This window comes from Sinohyriopsis cumingii, chromosome 10 (genome assembly GCF_028554795.1).
Source record: "Sinohyriopsis cumingii isolate HCF-2022 chromosome 10, ASM2855479v2, whole genome shotgun sequence".
Classification (NCBI taxonomy): Eukaryota; Metazoa; Mollusca; class Bivalvia; order Unionida; family Unionidae; genus Sinohyriopsis; species Sinohyriopsis cumingii.
Genome location: NC_142970.1, coordinates 97759581 through 97786128, shown reverse-complemented (window position 1 = coordinate 97786128; position 26548 = coordinate 97759581). Strand labels below are relative to the sequence as shown.

The window sequence follows — 26548 nt, the reverse complement described above, 5'->3', positions numbered from 1 at the left end:
ACTCCTGTTCCATAAGGAATGATACTTTAATTATTACAATTGGATCTTTAGCTTAGTATGACCAGCAAACGTCCATCGATAGACAAACGGCAGCAAATAACTTTGAAAGCGTATCCAGAGTACGAGAATTATGCAAATGGCGGTTTGGTACAAAGTCACCATTTTCCTTCGCCCACGTGGTCTCATGTATGTTCCGTGTGGAAAATATTGAAAACTTAAAGATGGGAAGAAAATGCCTCCTATCATGGCAGAAATGATGGTAAAAAAAATTATTGTTCTATCCTTACTGTGTCTTTTTTACACTGGTAATATATGCATTAATGTTATAATTCACTACGTGAAGAATATATGTCCATGGCCGATATGAGTTTTCATAGCATTACTGCATTAGAGTTTATTCATACTGTGTATATTTTGTACACGACGTTTACAACTGACGCGCACGAACATAATCTCTACCACCCGACCACAACTGATATTTGACTATATGATATCCACTCACCCGTTAAGCCAATTCCTACAATCAATAACCCATAGTGTTATAAGTTTTAGATGCTTTTTGCACCGTCAAGGTGGTACAATAGAGTTTATTTATGTACCTGTTATGAAGAAGCGTGTATATCGACTCCGATGTGGTCTAGTGGTTACGATTCCTGTTTTTCACCCAGGCGGCCCGGGTTCGATCCCCGACATCGGAACACTTTTTATTATAGGAAAGCATGCGGCTTTCAAGACGTTTGGTGTTGGGCTATTTTTTTGCAACTCTCTGAAAGGAAAGGTAAAGATTATCTGAGTTGATGACTGGCGGGACACATTATCAGAGACATATTAATATTAATATTATTATTATTTTCATTGTGTGTACTGTTCCAATTTTCCCCAAGATAAACGATGAATATTCAAGATTTGAAATGGAACACTTTTTTTAGACATAACAAGTCAACCAATCGTCCGACTTTACAACACAAAAAAATCGTTTTATGGACTGGCATAGGGTACCGGAATTATGATTGTTTTCATACTTGATGAGTCCTAATCACTTAACAAGTATCGTTCTAATCAGGCAATATCCAATGTACTGAAAAATCGGTTTTGGACAGAAAATCGAAGAATCGTCAAAAATATTGACTACATTAAACATTGTAGCGCTAATTTCCTTTTACAAAGTAATTTTTCAATCTATCGATGTCAGATATTCATAATCAGCATCCCTATCATCAATCAACACCATCGTCAGAAAGTTGATCTAATTTAGCCACTTTTGGAAACTGTTTGCCGTCAATGAATTATAATGGAAGTGAGCAATCTTAACAATCTAGACAAATCTTATCTAATCAAGGAACAGTGATGAGACATTTCATGGACCATACAGTTCTGGAGGAGAAGGACGGAGAGATTATCAAAGCATTGGAGAAGGCTGAATTACACATGGCTGGAACTCACGAATATCAGAAAGAAATAGGACTGAAACACTTGACATTATCATGTAGACAGGACCGGTGCAAGGGTGTTATTAACCCTAGAGAAACATTTCAGCTTCCGCCGAGGACTTCAATGTGTTGCAGGAGAGTTGCATATTTTCCATAGCTAACATTTCTAAAAATAATCAAAACTTTTTGCCTGGAAGTAGAGATTAATGTCACTGGTACAATATTTGTTATATATTAATATGGTTATTCAACAGTCCTGATAATGCAGATATATAGGTGGATGTGCCTGCATACATACATACATACATACATACATACATAAATACCTACATATATACATACATACACACAATCATACATACATACATACACACACACACATACATACATACATACATACATACATACATACATACATACATATATACATACATACATATATACATACATACACACAATCATACATACATACATACATAGACACACACACATACATACATACATACATATATACATACATACATACACACACATACATACACACAAACATACATACATACATACATACATGCATACATACATACACACACACTCATACACACATACATACAAACATACACACAATCATACATACATAAATACATACATACATACATACATACATACATACATACATACATACATACAATACATACATACATACATACATACATACATACATACATACATACATACATACATATATGCACACACATACAGCGCATGACTACGTAATATGTCACAATTCATATCGTTTTCAATCATTGGGAAGAAGTAAAGCAATACACTTAAAATATATTTGGATGAAAGCGTTGCCAAGGATTGTAAACATTTATTTTTTCCTACTGTATCCACCTGCTAATAATGAACCAGCTTATTAGTTCCTTCACTGCGGCTAGTAGGATCATCTTTATACTGGATGTAAAGCATTATGATACAGTGTGTTCATGTACAAAGATTATATAACATATAGTCAACAGAGTACATTTTGACTCGAGGGCGTTGAATAATTGGTCAAGATATCCCGTCCAACCTCTGCACAGGTATTGTAGTATCTCCATTTCATGATGACTGAGTGCTATTTCTCATCCTTTGGCATTTCTCTCATGTTTATGATATGTTCATAGATGTCATTTTTGTTTTTCTCCTCAGTGCAAATTTGTTTGGAAACAGTGACCATTTCTGATAAAATTGCCCATTATCCATTTAGTAATCCCATAGTGTTATAAGTTTTAGATGGTTTTTGCACCGTCAAGGCGGTACTATAGAGTTTATTTATGTACCTGTTAGGAAGAAGCGTGTATATCGACTCCGATGTGGTCTGGTGGTTAGGATTCCTGGTTTTCACCCAGGCGGCCTGGGTTCGATCACATTTTATTATAGGAAACCATGCGGCTCTCAAGACGTTTGGTGTTGTGCTATAACCTGAGTTGATGACTCCGGGACACATTATCACAAACATATTAATATTATTATTATTATCATTGTTTGTACTGTTCCAATTTTCCCCAAGATAAACGATGAATATTCAAGATTTGAAATCGAACACTTTTATTTAGACATAACAAGTCAACCAATCGTCCGACTTTACAACAGAAATAAATCGTTTTATGGACTGGCATAGGGTACCGGAATTATGATTTGTTTCATACTTGATGAGTCCTAATCACTTAACAAGTATCGTTCTAATCAGTCAATATCCAATGTACTGAAAAATCGGTTTTGGACAGAAAATCGAAGAATCGTCAAAAATATTGACTACATTAAACGTTGTAGCTGTATTTTCCTTTTACAAAGTAATTTTTCAATCTATCGATGTCAGATATTCATCATCAGCATCCCTATCATCAATCAACACCATCGTCAGAAAGTTCATCTAATTTAGGCACTTTTGGAAACTGTTTGCAGTCAATGAATTATAATGGAAGTGAACAATCTTCACAATCTAGACAAGGAACAGTGAAGAGACAGTTCATGGACCATACAGTTCTGGAGGAGAAAGGCGGAGAGATTATCAAAGCACTGGAGAAGTCTGAATTACACATGGCTGGAACTCACAAATATCAGAAAGAAATAGGACTGAAACACTTGACATTATCAATTAGACAGGACCAATGCAAGGGTGTTATTAACCCTAGAGAAACATTTCAGCTTCCGCCGAGGACTTCAATGTGTTGCAGGAGAGTTGCATATTTTCCATAGCTAACATTTCTAAAAACAATTAAAAATTTTTACTTGGAAGTAGAGATTAATGTCACTGGTACAATATTTGTTATATATTAATATGGTTATTCAACAGTCCTGATAATGCAGATATATAGGTGGATGTGCCTGAATACATACATACATACATACATACATACATACATACATACATACATACATACATACATACACATATATACATACATACATACATACATACACACACACTCATACACACATACATACAAACATACACACAATCATACACGCATAAATACATACATACATACAATACATACATACACACATACATACATACATATATGCAAACACATACAGCGCATGACTACGTAATATGTCACAATTCATATCGTTTTCAATCATTGCGAAGAAGTAAAGCAATACACTTAAAATATATTTGGATGAAAGCGTTGCCAAGGATTGTAAACATTTATTTGATCCTACTGTATCCACCTGCTAATAATGAACCAGCTTATTAGTTCCTTCACTGCGGCTAGTAGGATCATCTTTATACTGGATGCAAAGCATTATAATACAGTGTGTTCATGTACAAAGATTATATAAAATATAGTCAACAGAGTACCTTGTGACTCGCGGGCGTTGAATAATTGGTCAAGATATCCCGTCCAACCTCTGCACAGGTATTGTAGTATCTCCATTTCATGATGACTGAGTGCTATTTCTCATCCTTTGGCATTTCTCTCATGTTTAAGATGTGTTCATAGATGTCATTTTTATTTTTCCCCTCAGTGCAAATTTGTTTGGAAACAGTGACCATTTCTGATAAAATTGCCCATTATCCATTTAGTAATCTCTGTTTTACTTTCTTTCAATGACTAGATTGTGAGATTCATTATTAACGAATTTATCCTTACTGTGGGATTCTTAGTTCTCGAGGTTCCAATTACCCACATTTTGGCCAAATCGACTTGCCCGTATTCTCATGGTCTGTCGTGTTATATCGGTGCCAACATCGTTTCATACTAACGAGGGAGAATGAGATGTGGATGCAGGAACCCTATCAGAGTGTTCCGCAGATATATCTTCCAATTCATATTAACATAATAAAAATAAGATACATCTAATGCACTGAAGGTTTGAACAAATGATTATTACAAATCGAAATAAATAATAAAACAATCAGCATGTATTTAACGATTCCTTCATTTTAGTTGAAAATGAGGTCGAGGACATTTTCACAAATGTCTAGACAGAACTTATTAATATATATAGCCAGATAATATTATGACTACTTCTTCTTAGACAGAAATGAATATATAGCCAGATAATATTATGACTACTTCTTATTAGATAGAAATGACAACACCAATTGACACACTGTCTTGAACCACCTTGCCTTATATTACTTCAGTTTGCTCTTGCAAAATATACTTTGAAATTACTCCTTTTTCATATTCTTATCTTTTTAATTTAGACCTCATTATTCCGATTCAGTGGACATTATCAACATTCTACGGATAATGAAAAGTTGCAAGTTAACCTTGGCATCTTCTAAGCATCCATTATTATCTGAAAGACCAACGGCGTTGACAGCATAAAAAAATATGAAGCCTATCTTGATCAAGAGGTCCTCACCAAGAAACGAAACAAAATTATACAACCAAATTCGATTAATAGCCCGTCACAAAGAAAGAACAGAAAGAAGGAAGTGAGCCGTATACAGAAGATAAACCTCGTGGAAGAAAGAACCTTAAACCACGTGACCATAACATTCAAAATAGGTAGATTGTCAGGATTCTAACTGTGGAGCATAGGCTGGATTTTCTCCTACGTAAAATTGGTCACGTGCTCATTTAGAACCGTCCTTGACAATTTGCGGATGTTATCACAGCCAAGACTGTAAAAAGTGTTCATGCCAAGATTCTTCAGAGATTTTCATTCCTTTTGGCAGAAGATACGAATATATTCTCCCATCTGCTCACAGGATGGATGTATCGAAGGTGAATCGCAAAGAATACCTACTAAGGAACATCATTTATGTTGACTCCTGTTCCATAAGGAATGACACTTTAATTATTACAATTGGATCTTTAGCTTAGTATGACCAGCAAACGTCCATCGATAGACAAACGGCAGCAAATAACTTTGAAAGCGTATCCAGAGTACGAGAATTATGCAAATGGCGGTTTGGTACAAAGTCACCATTTTCCTTCGCCCACGTGGTCTCATGTATGTTCCGTGTGGAAAATATTGAAAACTTAAAGATGGGAAGAAAATGCCTCCTATCATGGCAGAAATGATGGTAAAAAAAATTATTGTTCTATCCTTACTTTGTCTTTTTTACACTGGTAATATATGCATTAATGTTATAATTCACTACGTGAAGAATATATGTCCATGGCCGATATGAGTTTTCATAGCATTACTGCATTAGAGTTTATTCATACTGTGTATATTTTGTACACGACGTTTACAACTGACGCGCACGAACATAATCTCTACCACCCGACCACAACTGATATTTGACTATATGATATCCACTCACCCGTTAAGCCAATTCCTACAATCAATAACCCATAGTGTTATAAGTTTTAGATGCTTTTTGCACCGTCAAGGTGGTACTATAGAGTTTATTTATGTACCTGTTATGAAGAAGCGTGTATATCGACTCCGATGTGGTCTAGTGGTTAGGATTCCTGGTTTTCACCCAGGCGGCCCGGGTTCGATCCCCGGCATCGGAACACTTTTTATTATAGGAAAGCATGCGGCTTTCAAGTTTTTTGGGTTGGGCTATTTTTTTGCAACTCTCTGAAAGGAAAGGTAAAGATTATCTGAGTTGATGACTGGCGGGACACATTATCAGAGACATATTAATATTAATATTATTATTATTTTCATTGTGTGTACTGTTCCAATTTTCCCCAAGATAAACGATGAATATTCAAGATTTGAAATGGAACACTTTTTTTAGACATAACAAGTCAACCAATCGTCCGACTTTACAACACAAAAAAATCGTTTTATGGACTGGCATAGGGTACCGGAATTATGATTGTTTTCATACTTGATGAGTCCTAATCACTTAACAAGTATCGTTCTAATCAGGCAATATCCAATGTACTGAGAAATCGGTTTTGGACAGAAAATCGAAGAATCGTCAAAAATATTGACTACATTAAACATTGTAGCGCTAATTTCCTTTTACAAAGTAATTTTTCAATCTATCGATGTCAGATATTCATAACCAGCATCCCTATCATCAATAACTACCATCGTCAGAAAGTTGATCTAATTTAGCCACTTTTGGAAACTGTTTGCCGTCAATGAATTATAATGGAAGTGAGCCATCTTAACAATCTAGACAAGGAACAGTGAAGAGACAGTTCATGGACCATACAGTTCTGGAGGAGAAAGGCGGAGAGATTATCAAAGCATTCGAGAAGGCTGAATTACACATGGCTGGAACTCACAAATATCAGAAAGAAATAGGATTGAAACACTTGACATTATCATTTAGACAAGACCGGTGCAAGGGTGTTATAAACCCTAGAGAAACATTTCACCTTCCGCCGAGGACTTCAATGTGTTGCAGGAGAGATGCATATTTTCCATAGCTAACATTTCTAAAAATAATTAAGACATTTTCCTTGGAAGTAGAGATTAATGTCACTGGTACAATATTTGTTATATATTAATATGGTTATTCAACAGTCCTGATAATGCAGATATATAGGTGGATGTGCCTGCATACATACATACATACATACATACATATATACATACATACATAAATACCTACATATATACATACATACACACAATCATACATACATACATACATAAATACATACATACACACACACATACATACATACATACATACATACATACATACATACATACATATATACATACATACATATATACATACATACACACAATCATACATACATACATACATAGACACACACACACATACATACATATATACATACATATATACATACATACATACACACACACATACATCCACACAAACATACATACATACATACATACATACATACATACATACATACATGCATACATACATACACACACTCATACACACATACATACAAACATACACACAATCATACATACATAAATACATACATACATACATACATAGATACATACATACATACAATACATACATACATACATACATACATACATACATACATACATACATATATGCACACACATACAGCGCATGACTACGTAATATGTCACAATTCATATCGTTTTCAATCATTGCGAAGAAGTAAAGCAATACACTTAAAATATATTTGGATGAAAGCGTTGCCAAGGATTGTAAACATTTATTTTTTCCTACTGTATCCAACTGTTAATAATGAACCAGCTTATTAGTTCCTTCACTGCGGCTAGTAGGATCATCTTTATACTGGATGTAAAGCATTATAATACAGTGTGTTCATGTACAAAGATTATATAACATATAGTCAACAGAGTACCTTGTGACTCGCGGGCGTTGAATAATTGGTCAAGATATCCCGTCCAACCTCTGCACAGGTATTGTAGTATCTCCATTTCATGATGACTGAGTGCTATTTCTCATCCTTTGGCATTTCTCTCATGTTTAAGATGTGGTCATAGATGTCATTTTTATTTTTCCCCTCAGTGCAAATTTGTTTGGAAACAGTGACCATTTCTAATGAAATTGCCCATTATCCATTTAGTAATCTCTGTTTTACTTTCTTCCAATGACTAGATTGTGAGATTCATTATTAATGAATTTATTCTCACTGTGGGATTCTTAGTTCTCGAGGTTCTGATTACCCACATTATGGCCAAATCGACTTGCCCGTATTCTCATGGTCTGTCGTGCTATATCGGTGCCAACATCGTTTCATACTAACGAGGGAGAATGAGATGTGGATGCAGGAACCCTATCAGAGTGTTCCGCAGATATATCTTCCAATTCATATTAACATAATAAAAATGAGCTACATCTAATGCACAGAAGGTTTGAACAAATGATTATTACAAATCGAAATAAATAATAAAACAATCAGCATGTATTTAACGATTCCTTCATGTTAGTTGAACATGAGGTCGTGGACATTTTCACAAATGTCTAGACAGAACTTATTAATATATAGAGCCAGATAATATTATGACTACTTCTTATTAAATAGAAATGACAACACCAATTGACACACTGTCTTGAACCACCTTGCATTACATTACTTCAGTTTGCTGTTGCAAAATATACTTTGAAATTACTCCTTTTTCATATTCTTATTTTTTTAAATTAGACCTCATTATTCCGATTCAATGGACATTATCAACATTCTACGGATAATGAAACGTTGCAAGTTAACCTTGGCATCTTCTAAGCATCCAATACTATCTGAAAGACCAACGGCGTTGACAGCATAAAAAAATATGAAGCCTATCTTGATCAAGAGGTCCTCACCAAGAAACGAAACAAAATTATACAACCAAATTCGACTAATAGCCCGTCACAAAGAAATAACAGAAAGATGGAAGTGAGCCGTGTACAGAAGATAAACCTCGTGGAAGAAAGAACCTTAAACCACGTGACCATGACATTCAAAATAGGTAGATTCTCAAAATTCTAATTGTGGAGCATAGGCTGGATTTTCTCCTACGTAAAATTGGTCACGTGCTCATTTAGAACCGTCCATGACAATTTGCGGATGTTATCACAGCCAAGACTGTAAAAAGTGTTCATGCCAAGATTCTTCAGAGATTTTCATTCCTTTTGGCAGAAGATACGAATATATTCTCCCATCTGCTCACAGGATGGATGTATCGAAGGTCAATCGCAAAGAATACCTACTGAGGAACATCAAGCATGTCCATTCCTGTTCCATAAGGAATGACACTTTAATTATAACAATAAGATCTTTAGCTTAGTATGACCAGCAAACGTCCATCGATAGACAAAAAGCAGCAAATAACTTTGAAAGCGTATCCACAGCACAAGAATTATGCAAATGGCGGTTTGGTACAAAGTCACCATTTTCCTTCGCCCACGTGGTCTCATGTATGTTCCGTGTAGAAAATATTGAAAACTTAAAGATGGGAAGAAAATGCCTCCTATCATGGCAGAAATGATAGTAAAAGAATTATTGTTCTTTCCTTACTTTGTCTTTTTTTACACTGGTAATATATGCATTCATGTTATAATTCACTATGTGAAGAATATATGTCCATGGCCGATATGAGTTTTCATAGCATTACTGCATTAGAGTTTATTCCTATTCTGTATATTTTGTACACGACGTTTACAACTGACGCGCACGAACGTAATCTCTACCACCCGACCACAACTGATATTTGACTATATGATATCCACTCACCCGTTAAGCCAATTCCTACAATCAATAACCCATAGTGTTATAAGTTTTAGATGCTTTTTACACCGTCAAGGTGGTACTATAGAGTTTATTTATGTACCTATTATGAAGAAGCGTGTATATCGACTCCGATGTGGTCTAGTGGTTAGGATTCCTGGTTTTCACCCAGGCGGCCCGGGTTCGATCCCCGGCATCGGAACACTTTTTATTATAGGAAAGCATGCGGCTTTCAAGACGTCTGGTGATGGGCTATTGTTTGAAACTCTCTGAAAGGAAAGGAAAAGATTACCTGAGTTGATGACTGGCGGGACACATTATCAGAAACATATTAATATTAATATTATTATTATTATTATCATTGTTTGTACTGTTCCAATTTTCCCCAAGATAAACGACGAATATTCAAGATTTGAAATGGAACACTTTTATTTAGACATAACAAGTCAACCAATCGTCCGACTTTACAACAGAGATGAATCGTTTTATGGACTGGCATAGGGTACCGGAATTATGATTTTTTTCATACTTGATGAGTCCTAATCACTTAACAAGTATCGTTCTAATCAAGCAATATCCAATGTACTGAAAAATCGGTTTTGGACAGAAAATCGAAGAATCGTCAAAAATATTGACTACATTAAACGTTGTAGCTGTATTTTCCTTTTACAAAGTAATTTTTCAATCTATCGATGTCAGATATTCATCATCAGCACCCCTATCATCAATCAACACCATCGTCAGAAACTTGATCTAATTTAGCCACTTTTGGAAACTGTTTGCAGTCAATGAATTATAATGGAAGTGAACAATCTTCACAATCTAGATAAGGAACAGTGAAGAGACAGTTCATGGACCATACAGTTCTAGAGGAGAAAGGCGGAGAGATTATCAAAACATTGGAGAAGGCTGAATTACACATGGCTGGAACTCACAAATATCAGAAAGAAATAGGACTGAAACACTTGACATTATCAATTAGACAGGACCGGTGCAAGGGTGTTCTTAACCCTAGAGAAACATTTCAGCTTCCGCCGAGGACTTCAATGTGTTGCAGGAGAGATGCATATTTTCCATAGCTAACATTTCTAAAAATAATTAAAACTTTTTGTTTCGAAGTAGAGATTAATATCACTGGTACAATATTTGTTATATATTAATATGGTTATTCAACAGTCCTGATAATGCAGATATATAGGTGGATGTGCCTGAATACATACATACATACATACATACATACATACATACACACACACTTATACACACATACATACAAACATACACACAATCATACATCCATAAATACATACATACATACAATACATACATACATACATACATACATACATTCATACATATATGCACACACATACAGCGCATGACTACGTAATATGTCACAATTCATATCGTTTTCAATCATTGCGAAGAAGTAAAGCAATACACTTAAAATATATTTGGATGAAAGCGTTGCCAAGGATTGGAAACATTTATTTTTTCCTACTGTATCCACCTGCTAATAATGAACCAGCTTATTAGTTCCTTCACTACGGCTAGTAGGATCATCTTTATACTGGATGTAAAGCATTATAATACAGTGTGTTCATGTACAAAGATTATATAACATATAGTCAACAGAGTACCTTGTGACTCGCGGGCGTTGAATAATTGGTCAAGATATCCCGTCCAACCTCTGCACAGGTATTGTAGTATCTCCATTTCATGATGACTGAGTGCTATTTCTCATCCTTTGGCATTTCTCTCATGTTTAAGATGTGTTCATAGATGTCATTTTTGTTTTTCCCCTCAGTGCAAATTTGTTTGGAAACAGTGACCATTTCTGATAAAATTGCCCATTATCCATTTAGTAATCCCATAGTGTTATAAGTTTTACATGCTTTTTGCACCATCAAGGTGGTACTATAGAGTTTATTTATGTACCTGTTAGGAAGAAGCGTGTGTATCGACTCCGATGTGGTCTAGTGGTTAGGATTCCTGGTTTTCACCCAAGCGGCCCGGGTTCGATCCCCGGCATCGGAACACTTTTTATTATAGGAAACCATGCGGCTCTCAAGACGTTTGGTGTTGTGCTATTACCTGAGTTGATGACTAGCGGGACACATTATCACAAACATATTAATATTCTTATTATTATCATTCTTTGTACTGTTCCAATTTTCCCCAAGATAAACGATGAATATTCAAGATTTGAAATGGAACACTTTTATTTAGACATAATAAGTCAACCAATCGTCCGACTTTACAACAGAAATAAATCGTTTTATGGACTGGCATAGGGTACCGGAATTATGATTTTTTTCATACTTGATGAGTCCTAATCACTTAACAAGTATCCTTCTAATCAGGCAATATCCAATGTACTGAAAAATCGATTTTATACAAAAAATCGAAGAATCGTCAAAAATATTGACTACATTAGACATTGTAGCGCTATTTTCCTTTTACAAAGTAATTTTTCAATCTATCGATGTCAGATATTCATCATCAGCATCCCTATCATCAATCAACACCATCGTCAGAAAGTTCATCTAATTTAGCCACTTTTGGAAACTGTTTGCAGTCAATGAATTATAATGGAAGTGAACAATCATCACAATCTAGACAAGGAACAGTGAAGAGACAGTTCATGGACCATACAGTTCTGGAGGAGAAAGGCGGAGAGATTATCAAAGCATTGGAGAAGGCTGAATTACACATGGCTGGAACTCACAAATATCAGAAAGAAATAGGACTGAAACACTTGACATTATCATTTAGACAGGACCGGTGCAAGGGTGTTATTAACCCTAGAGAAACCTTTCAGCTTCCGCCGCGGACTTCGGGGGGCAAGGTCCAGTTTTTATGTACAAATTTAATGCAGCAATCAGCGACCTAGTATAAAAAAATCATAAAAAGTCAAATACACAAGTGAGGTCAAGAAGGTCCATATTTTTAGATACCTATATTAAAACAAAGCATAAGAACAGTATTCACTTGTCCAGAGAAGTCAATGGCAGTTCACAGCAGAAGAGGTTTATGCACCCTAACCCCTATTTTATACCTGCATTTTTCACATCCAAATCCCATTTTTGACAGCATGTGGTGCTCACAGTGCAAGCGCAAGCCTTTTCCCTGGATGAAAATTTTGAAAAACATTGTCTACTAAATAGTTTGATGCAATTCAGAATAGTTGTCATGCAAGCCGTTTTTGAGATACTCTAGTTGCCTTGAACCCTTGTGTCTACTGCTATGGGAGGTTAGCTCTTCTTCCTAGCCAACTATTGGTATTTCACTATCAACATACTGCAGAGTAACTATGGAAGGTGTACATGCCTGACATCAATTTCAAGAACAACACAAGCCCAAAACTCCTAGTTCACAAATATATCCATATCTATAAATACTAAACAATAATAGCTGAAAAAGTCACACCATAGACTTCAGATATGAAATTTGCCAGGGGCCAATTTACGAAACTGGACCCTGCCACCTCAATGTGTTGCAGGAGAGTTGCATATTTTCCATAGCTAACATTTCTAAAACTAATCAAAACTTTTTGCCTGGAAGTAGAGATTAATGTCACTGGTACAATATTTGTTATATATTAATATGGTTATTCAACAGTCCTGATAATGCACATATATAGGTGGATGTGCCTGAATACATACATACATACATACATACATACATACATACATACATACATACATACATACATACATACATACATACACACATACATACATACATACATACATATATACATACATACATACATACATACATACATACATACATACATGCACACACATACAGCGCATGACTACGTAATATGTCACAATTCATATCGTTTTCAATCATTGCGAAGAAGTAAAACAATACACTTAAAATATATTTGGATGAAAGCGTTGCCAAGGATTGTAAACATTTATTTGATCCTACTGTATCCACCTGTTAATAATGAACCAGCTTATTAGTTCCTTCACTGAGACTAGTAGGATCATCTTTATACTGGATGTAAAGCATTATAATACAGTGTGTTCATGTACAAAGATTATATAACATATAGTCAACAGAGTACCTTGTGACTCGCGGGCGTTGAATAATTGGTGAAGATATCTCGTACAACCTCTCCACAGATATTGTAGTATCTCCATTTCATGATGACTGACTACTATTTCTCATCCTTTGGCATTTCTCTCATGTTTAAGATGTGGTCATAGATGTCATTTTTGTTTTTTCCCTCAGTGCAAATTTGTTTGGAAACAGTGACCATTTCTGATAAAATTGCCCATTATCCATTTATTAATCTCTGTTTTACTTTCTTCCAATGACTAGATTGTGAGATTCATTATTAATGAATTTATCCTCACTGTGGGATTCTTAGTTCTCGATGTTCCGATTACCCACATTATCGCCAAATCGACTTGCCAGTATTCTCATGGTCTGTCGTGCTATATCGGTGCCAACATCGTTTCATACTAACGAGGGAGAATGAGATGTGGATGCAGGAACCCTATCAGAGTGTTCCGCAGATATATCTTCCAATTCATATTAACATAATAAAAATAAGCTACATCTAATGCACAGAAGGTTTGAACAAATGATTATTACAAATCAAAATAAATAATAAAACAATCAGCATGTATTTAACGATTCCTTCATGTTAGTTGAACATGAGGTCGTGGACATTTTCACAAATATCTAGACAGAACTTATTAATATATATAGCCAGATAATATTATGACTACTTCTTATTAGATAGAAATGACAACACCAATTGACACACTGTCTTGAACCACCTTGCATTACATTACTTCAGTTTGCTGTTGCAAAATATACTTTGAAATTACTCCTTTTTCATATTCTTATTTTTTTAAATTAGACCTCATTATTCCGATTCAATGGACATTATCAACATTCTACGGATAATGAAACGTTGCAAGTTAACCTTGGCATCTTCTAAGCATCCAATACTATCTGAAAGACCAACGGCGTTGACAGCATAAAAAAATATGAAGCCTATCTTGGTCAGAGGTCCTCACCAAGAAACGAAACAAAATTATACAACCAAATTCGATTAATATTCCGTCACAAAGAAATAACAGAAAGAAGGAAGTGAGCCGTATACAGAAGATAAACCTCGTGGAAGAAAGAACCTTAAACCACGTGACCATAACATTCAAAATAGGTAGATTGTCAAAATTCTAATTGTGGAGCACCTGCTGGATTTTCTCCTGCGTAAAATTGGTCACTTGCTCATTTAGAACCATCCATGACAATTTGCGGATGTTATCACAGCCAGGACTGTAAAAAGTGTTCATGCCAAGATTCTTCAGAGATTTTCATTCCTTTTGGCAGAAGATACGAATATATTCTCCCATCTGCTCACAGGATGGATGTATCGAAGGTCAATCGCAAAGAATACCTACTGAGGAACATCAACTATGTCCATTCCTGTTCCATAAGGAATGACACTTTAATTATTACAATTAGATCTTTAGCTTAGTATGACCAGCAAACGTCCATCGATAGACAAAAAGCAGCAAATAACTTTGAAAGCGTATCCACAGTACAAGAATTATGCAAATAGCGGTTTGGTACAAAGTCACCATTTTCCTTCGCCCACGTGGTCTCATGTATGTTCCGTGTAGAAAATATTGAAAACTTAAAGATGGGAAGAAAATGCCTCCTATCATGGCAGAAATGATAGTAAAAAAATTATTGTTCTTTCCTTACTTTGTCTTTTTTTACACTGGTAATATATGCATTCATGTTATAATTCACTATGTGAAGAATATATGTCCATGGCCGATATGAGTTTTCATAGCATTACTGCATTAGAGTTTATTGATACTGTATATATTTTGTACACGACGTTTACAACTGACGCGCACGAACGTAATCTCTACCACCCGACCACAACTGATATTTGACTATATGATATCCACTCACCCGTTAAGCCAATTCCTACAATCAATAACCCACAGTGTTATAAGTTTTAGATGCTTTTTACACCGTCATGGTGGTACTATAGAGTTTATTTATGTACCTATTATGAAGAAGCGTGTATATCGACTCCGATGTGGTCTAGTGGTTAGGATTCCTGGTTTTCACCCAGGCGGCCCGGGTTCGATCCCCGGCATCGGAACACTTTTTATTATAGGAAAGCATGCGGCTTTCAAGACGTCTGGTGTTGGGCTATTGTTTGAAACTCTCTGAAAGGAAAGGAAAAGATTACCTGAGTTGATGACTGGCGGGACACATTATCAGAAACATATTAATATTAATATTATTATTATTATTATCATTGTTTGTACTGTTCCAATTTTCCCCAAGATAAACGACGAATATTCAAGATTTGAAATGGAACACTTTTATTTAGACATAGCAAGTCAACCAATCGTCCGACTTTACAACATAGATGAATCGTTTTATGGACTGGCATAGGGTACCGGAATTATGATTTTTTTCATACTTGATGAGTCCTAATCACTTAACAAGTATCATTCTAATCAGGCAATATCCAATGTACTGAAAAATCGGTTTTGGACAGAAAATCGAAGAATCGTCAAAAATATTGACTACATTAAACGTTGTAGCTGTATTTTCCTTTTACAAAGTAATTTTTCAATCTATCGATGTCAGATATTCATCATCAGCATCCCTATCATCAATCAACACCATCGTCAGAAACTTGATCTAATTTAGCCACTTTTGGAAACTGTTTGCAGTCAATGAATTATAATGGAAGTGAACAATCTTCACAATGTAGATAAGGAACAGTGAAGAGACAGTTCATGGACCATACAGTTCTAGAGGAGAAAGGCGGAGAGATTATCAAAGCATTGGAGAAGGCTGAATTACACATGGCTGGAACTCACAAATATCAGAAAGAAATAGGATTGAAACACTTGACATTATCATTTAGACAGGACCGGTGCAAGGGTGTTATAAACCCTAGAGAAACATTTCACCTTCCGCCGAGGACTTCAATGTGTTGCAGGAGAGATGCATATTTTCCATAGCTAACATTTCTAAAAATAATTAAGACTTTTTCCTTGGAAGTAGAGATTAATGTCACTGGTACAATATTTGTTATATATTAATATGGTTATTCAACAGTCCTGATAATGCAGATATATAGGTGGATATGCCTGCATACATACATACATACATTCATACACACACACTCATACACACATACATACAAACATACACACAATCATACATACATAAATACATACATACATACAATACATACATACATACATACATACATACATACATACATACATACATATATACATACATACATATATGCACACACATACAGCGCATGACTACGTAATATGTCACAATTCATATCGTTTTCAATCATTGCGAAGAAGTAAAGCAATACACTTAAAATATATTTGGATGAAAGCGTTGCCAAGGATTGGAAACATTTATTTGATCCTACTGTATCCACCTGCTAATAATGAACCAGCTTATTAGTTCCTTCACTGCGACTAGTAGGATCATCTTTATACTGGATGTAAAGCATTATAATACAGTGTGTTCATGTACAAAGATTATATAACATATAGTCAACAGAGTACCTTGTGACTCGCGGGCGTTGAATAATTGGTCAAGATATCCGGTCCAACCTCTGCACAGGTATTGTAGTATCTCCATTTCATGATGACTGAGTGCTATTTCTCATCCTTTGGCATTTCTCTCATGTTTAAGATATGTTCATAGATGTCATTTTTGTTTTTCTCCTCAGTGCAAATTTGTTTGGAAACAGTTACCATTTGTGATAAAATTGCCCATTATCCATTTAGTAATCCCATAGTGTTATAAGTTTTAGATGGTTTTTGCACCGTCAAGGCGGTACTATAGAGTTTATTTATGTACCTGTTAGGAAGAAGCGTGTGTATCCACTCCGATGTGGTCTAGTGGTTAAGATTCCTGGTTTTCACCCAGGCGGCCCGGGTTCGATCCCCGGCATCGGAACACTTTTTATTATAGGAAACCATGCGGCTCTCAAGACGTTTGGTGTTGTGCTATTACCTGAGTTGAAGACTAGCGGGACAAATTATCAGAAACATATTAATATTATTATTATTATCATTGTTTGTACTGTTCCAATTTTCCCCAAGATAAACGATGAATATTCAAGATTTGAAATGGAACACTTTTATTTAGACATAACAAGTCAACCAATCGTCCGACTTTACAACAGAAATAAATCGTTTTATGGACTGGCATAGGGTACCGGAATTATGATTTGTTTCATACTTGATGAGTCCTAATCACTTAACAAGTATCGTTCTAATCAGGCAATATCCAATGTACTGAAAAATCGGTTTTAGACAAAAAATCGAAGAACCGTCAAAAATATTGACTACATTAAACATTGTAGCGCTATTTTCCTTTTACAAAGTAATTTTTCAATCTATCAATGTCAGATATTCATCATCAGCATCCCTATCATCAATCAACACCATCGTCAGAAAGTTGATTTAATTTAGCCACTTTTGGAAACTGTTTGCAGTCAATGAATTATAATGGAAGTGAAGAATCTTCACAATCTAGACAAGGAACAGTGAAGAGACAGTTCATGGACCATACAGTTCTGGAGGAGAAAGGCGGAGAGATTATCAAAGCATTGGAGAAGGCTGAATTACACATAGCTGGAACTCACAAATATCAGAAAGAAATAGGACTGAAACACTTGACATTATCATTTAGACAGGACCGGTGCAAGGGTGTTATTAACCCTAGAGAAACCTTTCAGCTTCCGCCGCGGACTTCGGTGGGCAAGGTCCAGTCTTTATGTACAAATTTAATGCAGCAATCAGCGACCTAGTATAAAAAAATCATAAAAAGGTCAAATACACAAGTAAGATCAAAAAGGTCCATATTTTTAGATACCTATATTAAAACAAAGCATAAGAACAGTATTCACTTGACCAGAGAAGTCAATGGCAGTTCACAGCAGAAGAGGTTTATGCACCCCAACCCCTATTTTATACCTGCATTTTTCACATCCAAATCCCATTTTTGACAGTATGTGGTGCTCACAGTGCAAGCACAAGCCTTTTCCCTGGATGAAAATTTTGAAAAACATTGTCTACTAAATAGTTTGATGCAATTCAGAATAGTTGTCATCCAAGCCGTTTTTGAGATACTCTAGTTGCATTGAACCCACGTGTCTACTGCTATGGGAGGTTAGCTCTTCTTCCTAGCCAACTATTGGTATTTCACTATCAACATACTGCAGAGTAACTATGGAAGGTGTACATGCCTGACATCAATTTCAAGAACAACACAAGCCCAAAACTCCTAGTTCACAAATATATCCATATCTATAAATACTAAACAATAATAGCAGAAAAAGTCACACCATAGCCTTAAGTTAAGAAATTTGACAGGGGCCAATTTACAAAACTCGACCCTGCCACCTCAGTGTGTTGCAGGAGAGTTGCATATTTTCCATAGCTAACATTTCTAAAACTAATCAAAACTTTTTGCCTGGAAGTAGAGATTAATGTCACTGGTACAATATTTGTTTTTATATTAATATGGTTATTCAACAGTCCTGATAATGCACATATGTAGGTGGATGTGCCTGCATCCATACATACATACATACATACACAGAATCACACATGCATACATTCATGCATACATACATACATACATACATATATACATACACACACATACATACATACATACATACATACATACATACATACATACATACATACATACATACATACATACATACATACATATATACATACATACATACAGACATACATACATACATACATACATACATACATATATGCACACACATACAGCGCATGACTACGTAATATGTCACAATTCATATCGTTTTCAATCATTGCCAAGAAGTAAAGCAATACACTTAAAATATATTTGGATGAAAGCGTTGCCAAGGATTGTAAACATTTATTTGATCCTACTGTATCCACCTGCTAATAATGAAAAAGCTTATTAGTTCCTTCACTGCGGCTAGTAGGATCATCTTTATACTGGATGTAAAGCATTATAATACAGTGTGTTCATGTACAAAGATTATATAACATATAGTCAACAGAGTACCTTGTGACTCGCGGGCGTTGAATAATTGGTCAAGATATCCCGTCCAACCTCTGCACAGGTATTGTAGTATCTCCATTTCATGATGACTGAGTGCTATTTCTCATCCTTTGGCATTTCTCTCATGTTTAAGATATGTCCATAGATGTCATTTTTGTTTTTCTCCTCAGTGCAAATTTGTTTGGTAACAGTGACCATTTCTGATAAAATAGCCCATTATCCATTTAGTAATCCCATAGTTTTATAAGTTTTAGATGGTTTTTGCACCGTCAAGGCGGTACTATAGAGTTTATTTATGTACCTGTTAGGAAGAAGCGTGTATATCGACTCCGATGTGGTCTAGTGGTTAGAATTCCTGGTTTTCACCCAGGCGGCCCGGGTTCGATCCCCGGCATCGGAACACTTTTTATTATAGGAAAGCATGCGGCTTTCAAGACGTCTGGTGATGGGCTATTGTTTGAAACTCTCTGAAAGGAAAGGAAAAGATTACCTGAGTTGATGACTGGCGGGACACATTATCAGAAACATATTAATATTAATATTATTATTATTATTATCATTGTTTGTACTGTTCCAATTTTCCCCAAGATAAACGACGAATATTCAAGATTTGAAATGCAACACTTTTATTTAGACATAACAAGTCAACCAATCGTCCGACTTTACAACAGAGATGAATCGTTTTATGGACTGGCATAGGGTACCGAATTATGATTTTTTTCATACTTGATGAGTCCTAATCACTTAACAAGTATCGTTCTAATCAAGCAATATCCAATGTACTGAAAAATCGGTTTTGGACAGAAAATCGAAGAATCGTCAAAAATATTGACTACATTAAACGTTGTAGCTCTATTTTCCTTTTACAAAGTAATTTTTCAATCTATCGATGTCAGATATTCATCATCAGCATCCCTATCATCAATCAAAATCATCGTCAGAAACTTGATCTAATTTAGCCACTTTTGGAAACTGTTTGCAGTCAATGAATTATAATGGAAGTGAACAATCTTCACAATGTAGATAAGGAACAGTGAAGAGACAGTTCATGGACCATACAGTTCTAGAGGAGAAAGGCGGAGAGATTATCAAAGCATTGGAGAAGGCTGAATTACACATGGCTGGAACTCACAAATATCAGAAAGAAATAGGATTGAAACACTTGACATTATCATTTAGACAGGACCGGTGCAAGGGTGTTATAAACCCTAGAGAAACATTTCACCTTCCGCCGAGGACTTCAATGTGTTGCAGGAGAGATGCATATTTTCCATAGCTAACATTTCTAAAAATAATTAAGACTTTTTCCTTGGAAGTAGAGATTAATGTCACTGGTACAATATTTGTTATATATTAATATGGTTATTCAACAGTCCTGATAATGCAGATATATAGGTGGATGTGCTTGAATACATACATACATACATACATACATACATACATACACACACACTTATACACACATACATACAAACATACACACAATCATACACGCATAAATACATACATACATACAATACATACATACACACATACATACATACATACATACATATATGCACACACATACAGCGCATGACTACGTAATATGTCACAATTCATATCGTTTTCAATCATTGCCAAGAAGTAAAGCAATACACTTAAAATATATTTGGATGAAAGCGTTGCCAAGGATTGTAAACATTTATTTGATCCTACTGTATCCACCTGCTAATAATGAACCAGCTTATTAGTTCCTTCACTGCGGCTAGTAGGATCATCTTTATACTGGATGTAAAGCATTATAATACAGTGTGTTCATGTACAAAGATTATATAACATATAGTCAACAGAGTACCTTGTGACTCGCGGGCGTTGAATAATTGGTCAAGATATCCGGTCCAACCTCTGCACAGGTATTGTAGTATCTCCATTTCATGATGACTGAGTGCTATTTCTCATCCTTTGGCATTTCTCTCATGTTTAAGATATGTTCATAGATGTCATTTTTGTTTTTCCCCTCAGTGCAAATTTGTTTGGAAACAGTGACCATTTGTGATAAAATTGCCCATTATCCATTTAGTAATCCCATAGTGTTATAAGTTTTAGATGGTTTTTGCACCGTCAAGGCGGTACTATAGAGTTTATTTATGTACCTGTTAGGAAGAAGCGTGTGTATCCACTCCGATGTGGTCTAGTGGTTAGGATTCCTGGTTTTCACCCAGGCGTCCCGGGTTCGATCCCCGGCATCGGAACACTTTTTATTATAGGAAACCATGCGGCTCTCAAGACGTTTGGTGTTGTGCTATTACCTGAGTTGATGACTAGCGGGACAAATTATCAGAAACATATTAATATTATTATTATTATCATTGTTTGTACTGTTCCAATTTTCCCCAAGATAAACGATGAATATTCAAGATTTGAAATGGAACACTTTTATTTAGACATAACAAGTCAACCAATCGTCCGACTTTACAACAGAGATGAATCGTTTTATGGACTGTCATAGGGTACCGGAATTATGATTTTTTTCATACTTGATGAGTCCTAATCACTTAACAAGTATCGTTCTAATCAGGCAATATCCAATGTACTGAAAAATCGGTTTTAGACAAAAAATCGAAGAACCGTCAAAAATATTGACTACATTAAACATTGTAGCGCTATTTTCCTTTTACAAAGTAATTTTTCAATCTATCGATGTCAGATATTCATCATCAGCATCCCTATCATCAATCAACACCATCATCAGAAAGTTGATTTAATTTAGCCACTTTTGGAAACTGTTTGCAGTCAATGAATTATAATGGAAGTGAAGAATCTTCACAATCTAGACAAGGAACAGTGAAGAGACAGTTCATGGACCATACAGTTCTGGAGGAGAAAGGCGGAGAGATTATCAAAGCATTGGAGAAGGCTGAATTACACATGGCTGGAACTCACAAATATCAGAAAGAAATAGGATTGAAACACTTGACATTATCATTTAGACAGGACCGGTGCAAGGGTGTTATAAACCCTAGAGAAACATTTCACCTTCCGCCGAGGACTTCAATGTGTTGCAGGAGAGATGCATATTTTCCATAGCTAACATTTCTAAAAATAATTAAGACTTTTTCCTTGGAAGTAGAGATTAATGTCACTGGTACAATATTTGTTATATATTAATATGGTTATTCAACAGTCCTGATAATGCAGATATATAGGTGGATGTGCCTGCATACATACATACATACATACATACATACATTCATACACACACACTCATACACACATACATACAAACATACACACAATCATACATCCATAAATACATACATACATACAATACATACATACATACATACATACATACATACATACATACATACATACATACATACATATAGTCAACAGAGTACCTTGTGACTCGCGGGCGTTGAATAATTGGTCAAGATATCCGGTCCAACCTCTGCACAGGTATTGTAGTATCTCCATTTCATGATGACTGAGTGCTATTTCTCATCCTTTGGCATTTCTCTCATGTTTAAGATATGTTCATAGATGTCATTTTTGTTTTTCTCCTCAGTGCAAATTTGTTTGGAAACAGTGACCATTTGTGATAAAATTGCCCATTATCCATTTAGTAATCCCATAGTGTTATAAGGTTTAGATGGTTTTTGCACCGTCAAGGCGGTACTATAGAGTTTATTTATGTACCTGTTAGGAAGAAGCGTCTGTATCCACTCCGATGTGGTCTAGTGGTTAGGATTCCTGGTTTTCACCCAGGCGTCCCGGGTTCGATCCCCGGCATCGGAACACTTTTTATTATAGGAAACCATGCGGCTCTCAAGACGTTTGGTGTTGTGCTATTACCTGAGTTGATGACTAGCGGGACACATTATCACAAACATATTAATATTCTTATTATTATCATTCTTTGTACTGTTCCAATGTTCCCCAAGATAAACGATGAATATTCAAGATTTGAAATGGGACACTGTTATTTAGACATAATAAGTCAACCAATCGTCCGACTTTACAACAGAAATAAATCGTTTTATGGACTGGCATAGGGTACCGGAATTATGATTTTTTTCATACTTGATGAGTCCTAATCACTTAACAAGTATCCTTCTAATCAGGCAATATCCAATGTACTGAAAAATCGATTTTATACAAAAAATCGAAGAATCGTCAAAAATATTGACTACATTAAACATTGTAGCGCTATTTTCCTTTTACAAAGTAATTTTTCAATCTATCGATGTCAGATATTCATCATCAGCATCCCTATCATCAATCAACACCATCGTCAGAAAGTTCATCTAATTTAGCCACTTTTGGAAACTGTTTGCAGTCAATGAATTATAATGGAAGTGAACAATCATCACAATCTAGACAAGGAACAGTGAAGAGACAGTTCATGGACCATACAGTTCTGGAGGAGAAAGGCGGAGAAATTATCAAAGCATTGGAGAAGGCTGAATTACACATGGCTGGAACTCACAAATATCAGAAAGAAATAGGACTGAAACACTTGACATTATCATTTAGACAGGACCGGTGCAAGGGTGTTATTAACCCTAGAGAAACCTTTCAGCTTCCGCCGCGGACTTCGGGGGGCAAGGTCCAGTTTTTATGTACAAATTTAATGCAGCAATCAGCGACCTAGTATAAAAAAATCATAAAAAGTCAAATACACAAGTGAGGTCAAAAAGGTCCATATTTTTAGATACCTATATTTAAACAAAGCATAAGAACAGTATTCACTTGTCCAGAGAAGTCAATGGCAGTTCACAGCAGAAGAGGTTTATGCACCCCAACCCCTATTTTATACCTGCATTTTTCACATCCAAATGCCATTTTTGACAGCATGTGGTGCTCACAGTGCAAGCGCAAGCCTTTTCCCTGGATGAAAATTTTGAAAAACATTGTCTACTAAATAGTTTAATGCAATTCAGAATAGTTGTCATGCAAGCCGTTTTTGAGATACTCTAGTTGCCTTGAACCCATGTGTCTACTGCTATGGGAGGTTAGCTCTTCTTCCTAGCCAACTATTGGTATTTCACTATCAACATACTGCAGAGCAACTATGGAAGGTGTACATGCCTGACATCAATTTCAAGAACAACACATGCCCAAAACTCCTAGTTCACAAATATATCCATATCTATAAATACTAAACAATAATAGCTGAAAAAGTCACACCATAGCCTTCAGATATGAAATTTGCCAAGGGCCAATTTACGAAACTGGACCCTGCCACCTCAATGTGTTGCAGGAGAGTTGCATATTTTCCATAGCTAACATTTCTAAAACTAATCAAAACTTTTTGCCTGGAAGTAGAGATTAATGTCACTGGTACAATATTTGTTATATATTAATATGGTTATTCAACAGTCCTGATAATGCACATATATAGGTGGATGTGCCTGCATACATACATACATACATACATACATACATACATACATACATACATACATACATACATACATACATACACACATACATACATACATACATACATATATACATACATACATACATACATACATACATACATACATACATACATACATACATGCACACACATACAGCGCATGACTACGTAATATGTCACAATTCATATCGTTTTCAATCATTGCGAAGAAGTAAAACAATACACTTAAAATATATTTGGATGAAAGCGTTGCCAAGGATTGTAAACATTTATTTGATCCTACTGTATCCACCTGTTAATAATGAACCAGCTTATTAGTTCCTTCACTGCGACTAGTAGGATCATCTTTATACTGGATGTAAAGCATTATAATACAGTGTGTTCATGTACAAAGATTATATAACATATATTCAACAGAGTACATTATGACTCGCGGGCGTTGAATAATTGGTGAAGATATCTCGTACAACCTCTCCACAGATATTGTAGTATCTCCATTTCATGATGACTGACTACTATTTCTCATCCTTTGGCATTTCTCTCATGTTTAAGATGTGGTCATAGATGTCATTTTTGTTTTTCCCCTCAGTGCAAATTTGTTTGGAAACAGTGACCATTTCTGATAAAATTGCCCATTATCCATTTAGTAATCTCTGTTTTACTTTCTTCCAATGACTAGATTGTGAGATTCATTATTAATGAATTTATCCTCACTGTGGGATTCTTAGTTCTCGAGGTTCCGATTACCCACATTATGGCCAAATCGACTTGCCCGTATTCTCATGATGGTCGTGCTATATCGGTGCCAACATCGTTTCATACTAACGAGGGAGAATGAGATGTGGATGCAGGAACCCTATCAGAGTGTTCCGCAGATATATCTTCCAATTCATATTAACATAATAAAAATAAGCTACATCTAATGCACAGAAGGTTTGAACAAATGATTATTACAAATCGAAATAAATAATAAAACAATCAACATG

The 26548-nt window shown here is 35.5% G+C and overlaps 8 non-coding genes across 8 annotated transcripts; all 8 read left to right on the top strand.

Annotated features, from left to right (window-relative positions):
* The first annotated feature begins 6325 nt into the window (after positions 1-6325).
* On the top strand, positions 6326-6397 carry Trnae-uuc (transfer RNA glutamic acid (anticodon UUC)). Its single transcript has one exon. It is a non-coding gene; the product is annotated as a tRNA-Glu (tRNA).
* Positions 6398-10172: 3775 nt separating this feature from the next.
* Positions 10173-10244, top strand: Trnae-uuc (transfer RNA glutamic acid (anticodon UUC)). The gene has a single exon. It is a non-coding gene; the product is annotated as a tRNA-Glu (tRNA).
* A 1763-nt stretch (positions 10245-12007) lies between these two features.
* Trnae-uuc (transfer RNA glutamic acid (anticodon UUC)) lies at positions 12008-12079 on the top strand. Its single transcript has one exon. It is a non-coding gene; the product is annotated as a tRNA-Glu (tRNA).
* Positions 12080-16118: 4039 nt separating this feature from the next.
* Positions 16119-16190, top strand: Trnae-uuc (transfer RNA glutamic acid (anticodon UUC)). The gene has a single exon. It is a non-coding gene; the product is annotated as a tRNA-Glu (tRNA).
* Positions 16191-17965: 1775 nt separating this feature from the next.
* Positions 17966-18037, top strand: Trnae-uuc (transfer RNA glutamic acid (anticodon UUC)). The gene has a single exon. It is a non-coding gene; the product is annotated as a tRNA-Glu (tRNA).
* A 2446-nt stretch (positions 18038-20483) lies between these two features.
* Trnae-uuc (transfer RNA glutamic acid (anticodon UUC)) lies at positions 20484-20555 on the top strand. Its single transcript has one exon. It is a non-coding gene; the product is annotated as a tRNA-Glu (tRNA).
* Positions 20556-22317: 1762 nt separating this feature from the next.
* Positions 22318-22389, top strand: Trnae-uuc (transfer RNA glutamic acid (anticodon UUC)). The gene has a single exon. It is a non-coding gene; the product is annotated as a tRNA-Glu (tRNA).
* A 1474-nt stretch (positions 22390-23863) lies between these two features.
* Positions 23864-23935, top strand: Trnae-uuc (transfer RNA glutamic acid (anticodon UUC)). Its single transcript has one exon. It is a non-coding gene; the product is annotated as a tRNA-Glu (tRNA).
* Positions 23936-26548: the final 2613 nt, after the last annotated feature.